The sequence below is a fragment of the Plectropomus leopardus genome, chromosome 8 (assembly GCF_026936395.1).
Source record: "Plectropomus leopardus strain MGB_pleo_1.0 chromosome 8, ASM2693639v1, whole genome shotgun sequence".
Classification (NCBI taxonomy): Eukaryota; Metazoa; Chordata; class Actinopteri; order Perciformes; family Serranidae; genus Plectropomus; species Plectropomus leopardus.
The window spans coordinates 21,427,561-21,440,635 of record NC_142183.1 but is presented as its reverse complement, the minus strand read 5'-3'; the positions used below and the strand labels follow the sequence as shown (position 1 = coordinate 21,440,635).

Here is a 13,075-nt window from a genome sequence, read left to right as displayed (position 1 = left end):
GCATGTGCTGGCGCACACACACTGTTCACACAGGCACACGCTGTATTACACTTACACCCCCCATCGTCTTCACCCACTATCTACACACGCACACACACACGGATCACACCCCACCCACCCCCTTTCCATTTTTGTCACTGCGGTCTGTGTACAGTTCAAGTTCCCACAGTACTCCTCTGGAACTTTCCCAGGACCGCTGATACACTTGGGTCCGTGCTGGTGATGACGGCAGGAGCAGGGGAGGTCACCATATCCCCAGGGGCCCGAGCAGCCAGCAACGAAGGACCGTCCACTAAGGAAGCCACACATCAGCGTTTACGAGAACTAGCAACCTCAGTGTCAGCGATGATGACTTTGAGGGACAACAGTAATTATGCTTATGCCAAAGTCATGTGTCACTTGGCAGCATGAGGACCAACAGATTTTATTGTGACTGGCTGCTGATGCTATTTCTGCTAAAATAAGCCGAAGAGCTGCGTTAGGGCTACTGCAGGATATGATTTACATCTGAGGTCAGCAGAAAACTGGTGTGTTCAAATCTTATTTTGGAGGTCTTTGCAAAAGAGGGAAAAAATAATGTTTGGCTACTGCAACATGATGAGGTTTTATGTTGACAAATGGACAGGGGGGGCTTTGAACAGAGAAGGAATCTGACCCTAAGATAGGATGTGCTGACTGGGATCGGTGGGCCAAGGGGCGCCAGAACACCACTTCAAAAAGAGTGAACACTATGGCGAGATTTATCCAAGATTTAAGAACATGCAACACTAGCATCAAAGTCTTATTCCTGGTGCGAGGAGACACTTAAGGGTCGATCTAAGAACGGTTGCAAACATAGCTGTTCTTGTGCTAATCTCTGCCATGGTCGGGTTTTTTGTGCAAGAAAGGGAATATACAAACAGTGATGTCAAAAAGGGTCAGGACACTAGTGAATCTGCCAAGAAGGTTTGGCAGCTTTTCAGTGACTTTTGTTTCCCGCTTAATAAAAACGCTTGGTAGCAGTTGGAACCCTGAAACAAAAAGCAACTCTTTGTTGGAACTTTAGAGATGACAAAGTAGTGTTTGAGGCAATCTGCAACATCCAAACATCAAGTCAAGTCAAGTGGCTCTCAGGCTGAGGATCTTGTGGAGGGTCTTAAAGATGATTAAAAGGATCTGAAAAACTTATTTCTAACACACATGTTTATTGTTGTCATTTTAATCTACGAAATGGGATATTCCATTCCCGCAATGATCGTGGAGGTCAAAAACAAACCCTGTTTATGCAAGGGATGGCGCAGTAATCACTGTGACGGATAAACTGTTATCCCACTGTATACGTTTTCCCACAGTTGCTGGGAATTTGGTGGCTGATTGACCCTCCATGATTTTCATAAACAATGCTGCTACACTCAAAGTGTCACTGGCTAATGAGGAAGAATGTTAAAATCAACCTCAGCGGGATGCACCAAGCCCACGTGCAGTCCCACAGCAGCCTGTAATCCCACCTCTGGGATAATCTATATATACATATATATACTGTAGCTGCATGTTTGATTTAAACATCTGGCAGCGATAAAGCCATCCTGGATGAGGTGGGAACTGCTTCTTGAACCACATTTGCAGCCAAATGTTTGCTTGAGTGTGTCCCGAGGGGGGAGTTTTGCATTTAAAAGAAGGGGTGGGGGGGTGTAATCTATAACAAAAGAGAGAAAGATGTCCAAAAAAGCCTGCCAAAGTGCAGCTGGAGAGCTCCAACTTCCTGTATGGGGAAATTTTCTGGCCTTGTGTGGGTGTAAGGCTGTGATGCATCAGTGTACAGCAGACCACCACAAACACTAACCAAAAACTCATGAAGACACCACAATGAAAAGAGTCCAAACTGATGAAACTTCTACAAAAAAAAACTCCTCCAAATAACAAGCTGCACAAAATAGATGTAAACTCGAAAACAAGGACAAAGAAAGAAAAAAAGCAAACCATCAAGCAAAAACAGACCAATTAGACCAATGACAAAGCATGATGAACCATCGACACACCACAAGAACATTGCACACAGCACCAGACAGTGGAAAAGACAACAAAGGGAGCATGCAGACGTACAGAACACAATTTATGGGAAACACCACATCAAAGTGGGACAGCAGAGGGAGCGCACACACAGTCTTACATCACAGACGGTGATGTTTACACGGCTGAAGTGAACAGGAAGCTGTGATCTACAAAACAAACATCTCAAACTCAGTGGTTACTTCTTTCCAATGCAAACAATTATAGCTCTGATAAGTCTATCACTGACCACTTTATTAGGTTGCGCACTAAATCATGTCACCAGAATAGCTGCAGTGCAGGATTAATGGACACGCCATACTTTTTAGTTTTTAGAAGGATGTCAAGTTTTCTTGATGTATCTCGGACTTTGGCGAGCACTGTGGGAAAAAAATGACCCAGTGTGTCTTTGTTAAAACAAACCTCCATTTTTATCACTTGTCTTGGACGGACAAATCCCCCTGAGGCAAACCTTCTGGTCCCTCAGCAGCTGACCCACAACACACTGCACCCACCCCAGGCAGCCACGCTGTCCCCCAGCACGGCTAGTACGCATACGTTACATTACCAGAGCTGTAAGGATGATAAACCGCAGGCTTATGAGTAAAAGGCAGAGAGCACACATGTCATCAACATGCGGTCAGAATATGTGAGTTAGTGTAAACAGGAAATGTGTGCTGTCTGCTTATGGAGCCTGTGTTTGTGTCATAATAATATATCTTTTATATTGTAAAAGAAGAGAGGAAGACAGTTACACTTCTATCTTGTAAGAGGAAATCAGTTTAATTTGATCTGTTTAAGTTAATAGCACTCTCCGTGCCATGTGTGCCACATTTAAAGTTGCAATAATAGATTTGGGGGGCAGTGGAAATAAGCTGTAAACTTAGAATTTAACATAAGTTTCCATCCAAATGTAGAGCAAACTTTGACGAAATTTCCAGAAAATGCTAATTAATGCTTCCATCGAGTTGAAGCCAGAGTCTGTGCAGTAGCGATTTACACAATACCAAGTTCCTGCTGTCCGGCCAATTACGAGCAGCATCATTGATCACAAGCAATCACAGCTGTCAATCCTGATGTCACTACCCCTTTCTATATTGTCAAATTAAAACCAAACTTATCAGGAGTAGGAGGGAGTCATCGAGGGAGTTACAGAGTCCCCAGAAAAATGTGCAGTAGTTTATTTTCACAATATAAACCACTATAAAAGTGAGTCCAATGTAAGAGTCAATAGAGTTGCTGCTGTGATTATAGGTTTAAGCTCCTCCATGGTTATTTCCTCAGCTATAGTTGTCAGCTATTGAATACTGGATCTTAAATGTATCTAACAACCAAAATCTTTTCAGGTGGAGGTCTTTGAAGCAAAATCACATTAAATGGGGGTCCATGACGTAGTGTTTATAAATTAAGGAGTCCTTGACACGAAAAATGTTGCGATCCAATGATGTAGCCTTTCTCAAGATTTATCTACTAATTCAGTTTCCATGATCAAAAAGAAGCTAAAAATCCCTTTAGAGCTGCACAGTCAAGTGATTACTTCTCTATGGTTTTGTCACTACTAGCAAATGAAAAAAGAAACATTACATATATCCTACATATTTCTACACTCCAGAAACGTGTCTGTGTCATAATGGTTTTGGCAAATGTTGAGTAAGTGTTTTTAGACAGACTGAGACTGAAAATATGTCTTACATTTTCATCACGATGGCTGCAGAGGCAAACAGTTGCAGATACACAGTTGGACACGTAACTTTGAAAACTTCAGTATCAGCAAAAAAAAAGCTTGTATCCTGTAACTTTATAGAGCTTGAAGCTGCATTAAAGCCTTCTCAAGTTTGCATTATCAGATGCTGGTGCATTTAAAAAAAGTTCCTTCCTATCATTGCCATTAATAAATCTCCCTTTGGTTTTTAGGACACAATGACAGTGAGTGGACTCACAGCGATCATAGTGACTCTGCGCTCATGCTGAGGCAACACATGTTTGGGTAACTCTGGATTTTGGTTTGCTCCCCTTCAAACAGAGTTGTAAATGTTGTTTGTAGTGGCGCTGGGGGGCTGTAAAGGGCTTCTGGGTAAAACTGATGGTTGTAGAATGACAGCCTCAGATGTGGCTAGTGTTTGATATCAGTTTAATGATATAATTTTCCACTCATTTGGGGACCTAAATGAGGGAAAATGATTAAGATTTCGAAAAAACTAAAGCAGCTGTTATCATTTTTTTCCCTTTTTTCTTGACCAGTAAATCTTGTTACTACCAGTTAGGCTGTAATTTTACTTTGCCCGGGTCCCAGCAAATTCACACTGCTCATAGGGAAAACAAGGATATCAGATATATTTGCTTGCATAAGCTCTGCCCCATCCTCCAACGTCTTTCTTCTGCACCCTCCTTGAGGGTATAAGCCCCACAACCTGCCCTGTGAGAAATGAAGGACGCCTACACACTTCCAGTCCCTCCACTCTGACACACCCACGCCTCCCTATAAGAAAAAAGCAGAAACAGCTGAATACAATTAGGCCTGGCTTTAAACTCCACTCGTTGCCCTGAACACGATAATGTTGGAAGGAAGCGGAAAAGGAGGGGAAAGAGTGACAGGGAAGCATCAATCTGGGAGATAATTTATACAACATGTGCAGCTTTCATTTGTGGCATTTACAGCAAAGCAGTCTTAAAAAGGCTCTCTGTGAGTGCTGACAAATCTAAAGAAATGCGACTGATAATTAGATATATCACTAGCTAAACGATGTTACAACTTACTCTGAAAAGCAGCACATATCCATCAGACAAACTGAGAGAAAACCAAATAAGTCTCCATTTTCCATTGTATGGAATATTTGTATCTTGTAAAAGCAAAGACTGTTTTCCTTCGTCCTCCTGTCTCACTGCACTGTATCACCAATTCCAGCATGTTTTTTTTGGACTGAGGACAGCATAAACTCCAGAGAGAAAGAGTGGGGCTTGAAAAGAGTCTGATGGAGACCAAAACTTCCTGCTGGAAATCTGGATTTTTCCTTATGCAGTAAATTCAGGGAGGAGATTTTAATATCTCTCTTATGTTATACAGACACAGAGGGGGAAGAAGCAGTCACATCCTCTACATGAATGATGGTGGTGATGCTACAACAATTCCTTGTGTGCAAGCAAATCAGAGTTTTAAGTTTTTTACTTAAAGCCTGTAACAACCTGGTTTCCAATCTAAATGAATAGCATGACATTTGGAAAAATATGCTTATATTTTTACTGAAAGTCATGTCTGTATGGTGAAAATGAAGCAGGAGCCAGCAGCCAGTTAGCTGAGCTTAACACAAACACAAGAAACAGAGTGAAACAGCTAGGTTCAGATTATTTTCAAACTGCCATTTTCACTATAATGTGTCAATAAGTGAGCTTTAAAAAGTATTTCACTTTGTGCAGCCTCCAGCACATCTGGTAGAGTGTGAATCCCATGTAGGCTGAGGCCTTTGCAGCGGCTCAGGTTGACTGCAACCTGCAGCCATTCGCTTCATGTTATTCCTTCTCTCTCTACACTGTTTCCTATCTGTCTACAACTGTTCTGTCAGTAAATTTAAAAAAGAAGTATTTCAATGTTGGCAAAACTGGACTGTCTGTGCAGTAAAAAGACACAAATAGTTTTGGAAGTGGTGTTACGTGGTTTCACTGAGGAGGTAGAAAACCTACTACCAAAATGCATTGCGCCACAGCAGACAAATAAACACCCCCGCTGGTGGGTGACATGGTGTGAGCTTGGCTGTTATGACAAAAGAAACAATATGGAGGTTGGCTGGTACAAAACAATGTTGAATTACAGTTAAACGGTAAGTTAAAATATGTTTGAAAAATTAGTTGAGAAAGACACAGTAACAGAATCTTGGTTCATACTTAATCAGCACTTCCTAGTTTCACAGTTTGATCCGAGTTTGAAGAGAGAGGTGTGAGTATTGTTTGTGTCTGTGTGCAATCTGAAGTTTTAGCAACAGCCCTAGATCGGCAAAAACTTGAGCTGAGGGATGAGCAGGAAGATCTTACCACAGTTCATTTACACATATGAGCGCTGCTTGACAATCAGTAAGCTATCCCTTTAAGAGGCACAGTAAGCATGTATTTCTTTATAACATTAAATATTTATGTATACATAAGCAGCACCCAAGTTAAGGTCATAAAAAACACCCTAAGTTATCATTTATTATGAGTTTAACACTCAAACACTAAGACTAATCTGCTTTAGCACAACTGTGTGAGCTTGGTTTGATGAGATTTCAGTGAAATTGGCTTTGAAACATAAATAGGCTTAAGTTTTGCAGGTTTTGTTTAAAAATATTTATCTGAAAAATAGCTAGCTACTATAGTGGTCCAATAGAGTATAGTGTGTAGTGTGATAAAAGTATTTTTCCATCTGAAATGCTGTAAAACAGAGGTATAAAGTTGGATAAAATGTATATGCTCATAAAGAATTTCTCCTCAAAATTACCTCTTTGCATTTCTAGGCTGATCTCCTAAAAGTTTGGCATTATAACTCAAACAGAAACATTTCCCCCAGGAGTTGTCCAGTAGGAGTGGCTGAGCTCTCCGGCTGAAGATGAGATGCAGCTGCCTGTCAGCTCTGTGTGAGTGGGAGGGAGGGAAAAAAAGGAGGGAACAAGGGGGAGGCCAGATGGACGGGCAGCCGTACAGGATGCTGTATCACAGCAGCACTTAGTGCTCTTCATTAAAGCTATATGACTCAAATACTGTAAGTGTCTGAGTACAGCACTAAAGAGGCAATGACCTATAGGCAGGCCAAGGGCAAGAGACTGATAGACTTCCAGAGAAAAAAAAACAGCTCAGTTCAAAAGTATGAAGGATGAATTATGAGTCAGCCATAATTGACTGAGTCAGAGGCAGCTATATTTAAATTTAAAAAAAACATCTTACACTCATCAATAAGTGTAAACACGTGATAACATGTCTGAGTACTTTTGAATTACTTTTAAACGTCATACTTCATCCACATCTAAACAACGTCACACTAGTTGTCAGATCACGATTGCTGAACAGCTGTGTGTTCAGCTCACAGAGGATAAATCACAAGCGGACAAAATGAGATCAACGTGTTTCAAAACTTGCATCCGAGCTCAGGCTGCTACATATCAGCACATGTGAGCCGAATCAGACTCCTGGCATGTTTTCTGCATGGTCATAATGTGAAGCACATTTTCTCAGCGCGGTTGGCATGTGGAGAGGCCGGAGAGCCAGGAAACAGCTGATGACGAAGGATTAGGTTTGGGCCAGGGGAGTGGAGCCGACTGGGCCGCGCTGCATCGGGGCCGCAGAGAAGAGCTCTGCTGCAGCACATACCAGCAGCCTGACGCACAGGGAGAAAAATCCCCAATGGTCAGGAGACAAATTAGACTTCACTATGTTTTACAAATCCAAGCTATGAAGATTTGTCAGAGTATATCCACTGTTTTAAGGTGAGGCTGTGAGATGTTCAGCAGGAGACATCCAGCTGATAAAACTATGACATGAATGCAATAACATCTAATACCGTTGATGGTAAAAGTATGATATGTATGCAAGTTTCCAACAGCCCATCTGCAACAACAGACTGGACTGAAATATCCACAGACATAAAGAAGATCAAAAACGTCAAAAGGAAACTTAGGAGGAGGAGAGCAGCAGACACAAAACACATGCCAACATTGTTTTGATTATGCTAATTCAGATGCCCCCATATCAGAAAGGTCATCTGGTTAACCCTGGATTGACATCAGATCTCTTATGCTGCGTTCAGACGCCTTTCATAAGCAATTAAAGCTTTGAAATGTGAAATGGAAATGAAAAAAAGGGCAATCAACAATTTGGCATGAAAAGTCTTGCAAATTGCAAAAAAATAGTAAAAGGTGACAAGGAAATGACCTGAAAATGAGCTTTTAAAAATCAGAGCAGGAGAATCATTAGATTATATAATATATAACTGCTACAATTATATATTCAAAATATATTATCTTTTATTTATACTTATTTTATTTTAGCACTTTTTCAGGTCATTTCCTTTTTTTTTCCTTTCTTTTTTGCACACTAGCTAGTTTGTTTTATGTGCTTATTTGCAGCTAATTTTCTTGTAACTTTTTACTAATTACTAAGTTTTACAATTTAGTTTTTTCGGTAATTTCTTGACAAGTTGCTCATTGTCTTCTTTCCATGTTTTGAAAGAAATCAAGTCAATTTGCTCAGGTTTCCAAGGGTTACAGGAGATGGATGTGCAGCAAACCCAACAACTTAACAAAGCTGCGGCCGCACATAGCGGGGAAGTGGGAAGGCTTTCAGGTGCAAAACATATGGCGGATTAGAGTGAAAAGACATGCATGACACATGTGTCTGCCATGAAATAGCTCACATTGCTATAATGTAACTTATGCCAGGTAGTAAAGCCCTCTCCTGTGATGAATGAGAGGAGATGATTCAACAGACTGTTTATGTCTGCGTTCCTCAAGCGAGACCAAATCACAGCTTTACGAGAGATTTACATTTAAAAAAGGGTGGCCGAGGCATTAGGCTGTAAATTCAAGCTGCTATCTCTAAAAGGAGATCCAAAAGATGCTGGTGACAGCAACTGATGCCAGGTCTGATATCACTTCACAGCTACGGTCTGTCAATGAACTCCTCCATGTAGCAATGCAGAGAAGATTGATTCTGTAGGGCCATTCACAGGGGAGGAAAGAGACTGATGGTCGTAGCAGTGAGGACCACCGGTTCACTCAGGGTGACTGAAGAGAGCTGTATAAACAAGCCCTTTCGCAGTGAAGCACAAAGTGAAGCGCATACAAACAGCTTGTGCTATAAAGCTCAGTGTGTGAGTGTGTGTGTTTGTGTGTAAGAAAGACCCCAGGACACCTTGTCAATCGCATTCTCTCAGTGAGAAGATAAACATTGTTAAAGTTGCGCCCTGTAAAGAATGAAAAGGTGTCTATGTACAGAGATGCAAGCCATGGTTGCCATGTTGATGTTTGAACAGGTTGCTCACACTCTTTCACATTGTTATTCCTGGTGTATACACATTCAAGTATGTGGGTAACAAACACCAGCAATAGACACACATTAACACTAACTAGCAACAACATCACAAAACAAAACAGGCTCATTTTGATCGTTTATCGGTTTAAGTCAAAGTTATATGAACCATCAGTGCAGTGCTGTAAGGATGCATCCTCGCTGAGACAGACAGCTATGAAATTAAATCTGTCTCAGTGGGCTTCCCGTACAGGCTAAGTGAATTTTCCCCAGTTCATCTTCACTTCTGCCACCAGCTGCCAAGCAGCCGTGACTAAAAGTAAAATCCTTGACAGTGACAGAGAAATAAGACCGCTTACCTTCAGAGTGATCCTAGAAGTACAGACAAGTTTTTCCTCTCTGTCCGAGGAGGTTGCCGGCCAGGAGTCCTCCTTCTGAAATCAGAGCAGAGGTTTCCAGCTGGTTGTCTCTACAGGGGGCTGCTGCCTCAGATGTATAGATCCCTCAGATGTTCAGTGTCTGGGGTTAATCTCTGCTGTCCCCGGAGTCCGCTGAAGGAGGAACCGCTCTGAAACTCGGCTGTTTGTTTAGTCAAATCACAGCACCACGGGGGTCTCCTCTCCTCTCTCACACTCTGAAAAACCCTGCCCACCGCTCCCAAAGAGTGAGTAAGTTTAAAAAGAAGTGACATGCGCACACACACATACACACTGCTCTCCTGACAGATTCACACAGAGGAGGGAGCCAGTTGTCCGGCCCAGCTGAGGCTCGAGTAAGAGTGGAGAGGGAGAGGAGGGAGGGAATTGTGAGTGGGAGTTGAGCAAAAGGCAATAGAGGGAAGTTTGAAAAAAGAAAAAGAGGAGTGAGCAGAGAAAGAGAAAAGACAGAGGGAGAAAACTTCAAAATACAGGTTGTGCTTGTTGTTCTTCAGTAGCAGCGCAGAGGTCTGGAGCTGGGGTGATTTGTTTATGAATGGAGTGGCGAGGAACTGGAGGTGAACTGAGACAGTCTCTATTGGCAACAGCAATCTGGACCGCATCTAACCCCTCCATAAAACAACAAACACAATAAAAAGGAAGAGAAAGACTGAGTGAGAGGTCCAAGCGAAGTAGAAAAAAAAGGTTTTGGCAGAGCTGATCGTGGCCTGCTTTGGAAACAAACATGGAAGTCTCAGTTTCTCGGGAAAATAACTTCACTTATATAATCATACTGATAGAATCGAGTGTAAAAGAGGTTAAACACATGGGTTACTTTAGCCATTTAACCCTTAGATGTTACATCTCCCTTTCTGTCTTCTGTTTTTTTTGTTTCCTATCTTTTTCCATTTAACCCACATAAAATACATCAATACCTCCCTCTGTCTTCTTTCTTTCAGTCTCTCATTCAAACACACACCATGCAAACACCTCTGTTTTCTGCATTGGCTCTCTCCCTAATGTCTCCCTTTCCCAGGATATGAGTGGATGGCTTGAAATTCATAACGCAACCCTGCAGCTGACGAAGGCCTTTTGTCTCTAACAAGGGGTAGGGGGGGCAGACAGGGGAGGAGGAGGGAACAGGGGCTAAATTGGACAGTAACCATGTTCTCCTCTAATTGTGAGGGTAAATCTAAAAGCCCTGCTAGCAGTAATTAGAGAGCCAGTGAGGCCCCAGTTATTAGATAGGAGGGGAGCAACACCAAACAGGGCTGTCCCACCTTCACATCAGCCTATTTCTAACTATGTAATTAACACCTTCTCTCAATAAATCTGCCCAAAATCCACCTACTTAACCCCATGAATCTACAACCCAATTCCAAAGAGGTTGGGACGTTGTGTAAAACATAAATAAAGACAGAAATGATTGATTTGTAAATCTTTGAATAGAACACAAACATAAAATATTTAATGTTCAAACTGATAAACTTTAGGTTTCTTTGTGAAATCTACACTCATTCTGAATTTGATACCTGCAACACGTTCCAAAAAAGTTGGTGCAACTTGGAATTTTGAGTAATACTCAAAAAACACTAGTTAGGATCATTTCACAGGTAAACAGGTTAACTGATAACAGATTAACCCTTTGAAACCTGGACCGACATCACTTCCCAAGTGCTGCTTTCAGACACCCTTCACAAGTTTTTAAACCATTTAAACCATTTCTCAAATTGCAAGAAATTAGTGGATTTGGGGAATTATTTTTAAAACGCTAGGAAAACTTGTTTAGGTAATTTCTTTTCCAGGTCATTCCCGTGTTTGTTTGTTTGTTTGTTTGTTTGTTTTACTGTTTTACATTATGCACTGCAAACCATGTTTTATCATCTGGAGATCAGACACACACTCAAAACATCCTGCAGCTCTAACAGGACACACTGGGTGTAAATTCCTAATGTTTTAAGAGTACCCACCCAAGACAGATATTGTATCTGTCTAATGTGGTATTTTGTTATTATCTATAATTGCAGCATGTTGCAATGGAGTGGTGGAGACATAGAAAACAAGGGGGTATCTGTGGCTTTATATTTGGCAGCTATCTGTGGTGTTTATTCATACTGTTGGACAAAGTAGCAAACCACTTGATATACTGGACTCTGAATCATTCTGCTGCAACAATACACAGCCTATTCAGCCTATCAGAACAGCAGAAGAGTGCTTTCTCTCACTGCTGATCTGGGCTTGTTTCCATAGCTGGAGCGCAACTAGTGCAACTTGTCGTGTGGGTGTGAGCGCAGCGACAGGAGAAAGGACCCAAATGCAGACAATACAAGCAGACAGGAACAGTTAAGGGATTTGCTGAAAAGATAAACAAACATGAGCTTACTGGCATGTCCAAACAGAAGAATTATTGAGTCCACGGAAAAACAGGAATGGGGCTGGAAAAAGTGCAGGCAGACACATATTCCTGTTAGGTAGGATTCCAAAGTTTCAGGGTAGCAGAGGCTTGAAAGCAAAGGTGCAGCACAGTGACAAGGAGAGAGTTAAAAAGGTTGTGGGAACAGGTGAGCAAGGAAGATCAGGTGACTGGGACAGACGGGAATGGGGTTACTGCAGGGCAGGAGGGAGTGAGGTGACTGAGAGGAGAAAAAGTCAGAGGGCATCTGGTGGACAGGAAGAGAATGGCAGAGTTCAGGTTTAAGGAAGTGAAAATGTGACTGGACAGAGGGACAGAGAGGCAGAATGTGACACACCACTGTGTATTCTGATCCCGGGTTTGTATTATTTCTGGATTTTGGATAAAGTTAAAAGTTATCTCTCCGTGTCTGACAGACACGAGCCCCCGCAGGCCCCTGGAGGGGTGGCATGAGCTAGAAGCAGCCGGGGGCCTGAAACCCAGAACTTAACCCAACATACCTCTGATAGATGAAGATGGATGGATGTAATAGCCGGAGGTGCTTAAAGACTTGATTCACATGCTGTTCAGCCCCAAACCTGAAACTCAGAAAACAATGGAACATGTAAAATACACAACAGTTAAGAGCCATCACCTAAGGTGAGTTAGCTGCTAGCTGATATATACAAAGTATAATTGCACATGAGTCAATACAGTTAGGAATTTATAATTGTCTACTGGCTTTACTGATATTGCACTCAGTGATTTAAGTGATTGAATTAAAGATATAAAAATAAACATAAGCTATTCTTAGTATTTGTATTAGTATTATTAATACTAACACTAATAATAATAATACAAAAAAATAAATATACCAAAAATACAAAAACTCCATTTAGAGCTAAAAACAATTAGTTTCATTAGTCAATCCACAAAAAAATATTTAGCATCTATTTATAGTGTATAATTGATTCATTTTAATTTTGCCATCAATGGTATAATACTCTTGGTTTTTTACAATGTGAAGAATTGGTGCTTGTTTTTTTATGTGATTTTATTTTAACTGACAAGCTTTGTTTTTTGGAATATTGTTCAGACAAAATAAGAAATTTTAGGACATGATTTTAGAATTAATGAAATTCAATTTAGAACTTTTGATGGGCTTTTTTCACTTAAGTTAAGAAAATAAAAGATGGAGCAGCAATCCCAAATTATTGATTCATTTACATTGAGAAAACCACAAAATGAA

The 13,075-nt window shown here is 41.2% G+C and overlaps 1 protein-coding gene across 4 annotated transcripts in view; it reads right to left on the bottom strand.

Annotated features, from left to right (window-relative positions):
• Positions 1-10,930, bottom strand: part of pdgfrb (platelet-derived growth factor receptor, beta polypeptide) — a 34,032-nt gene extending 23,102 nt beyond the window's left edge. The window contains exon 1 of one of the 4 annotated variants that reach the window (XM_088081153.1): positions 9,379-10,930. The gene's annotated coding sequence lies outside the window, so the exon portion shown is untranslated. Of the gene's footprint in view, positions 1-9,377 lie in introns of all 4 variants that reach the window. The other 3 variants (XM_042492994.2, XM_088081152.1, XM_042492993.2) reach the window with 3 other exon arrangements.
• Positions 10,931-13,075: the final 2,145 nt, after the last annotated feature.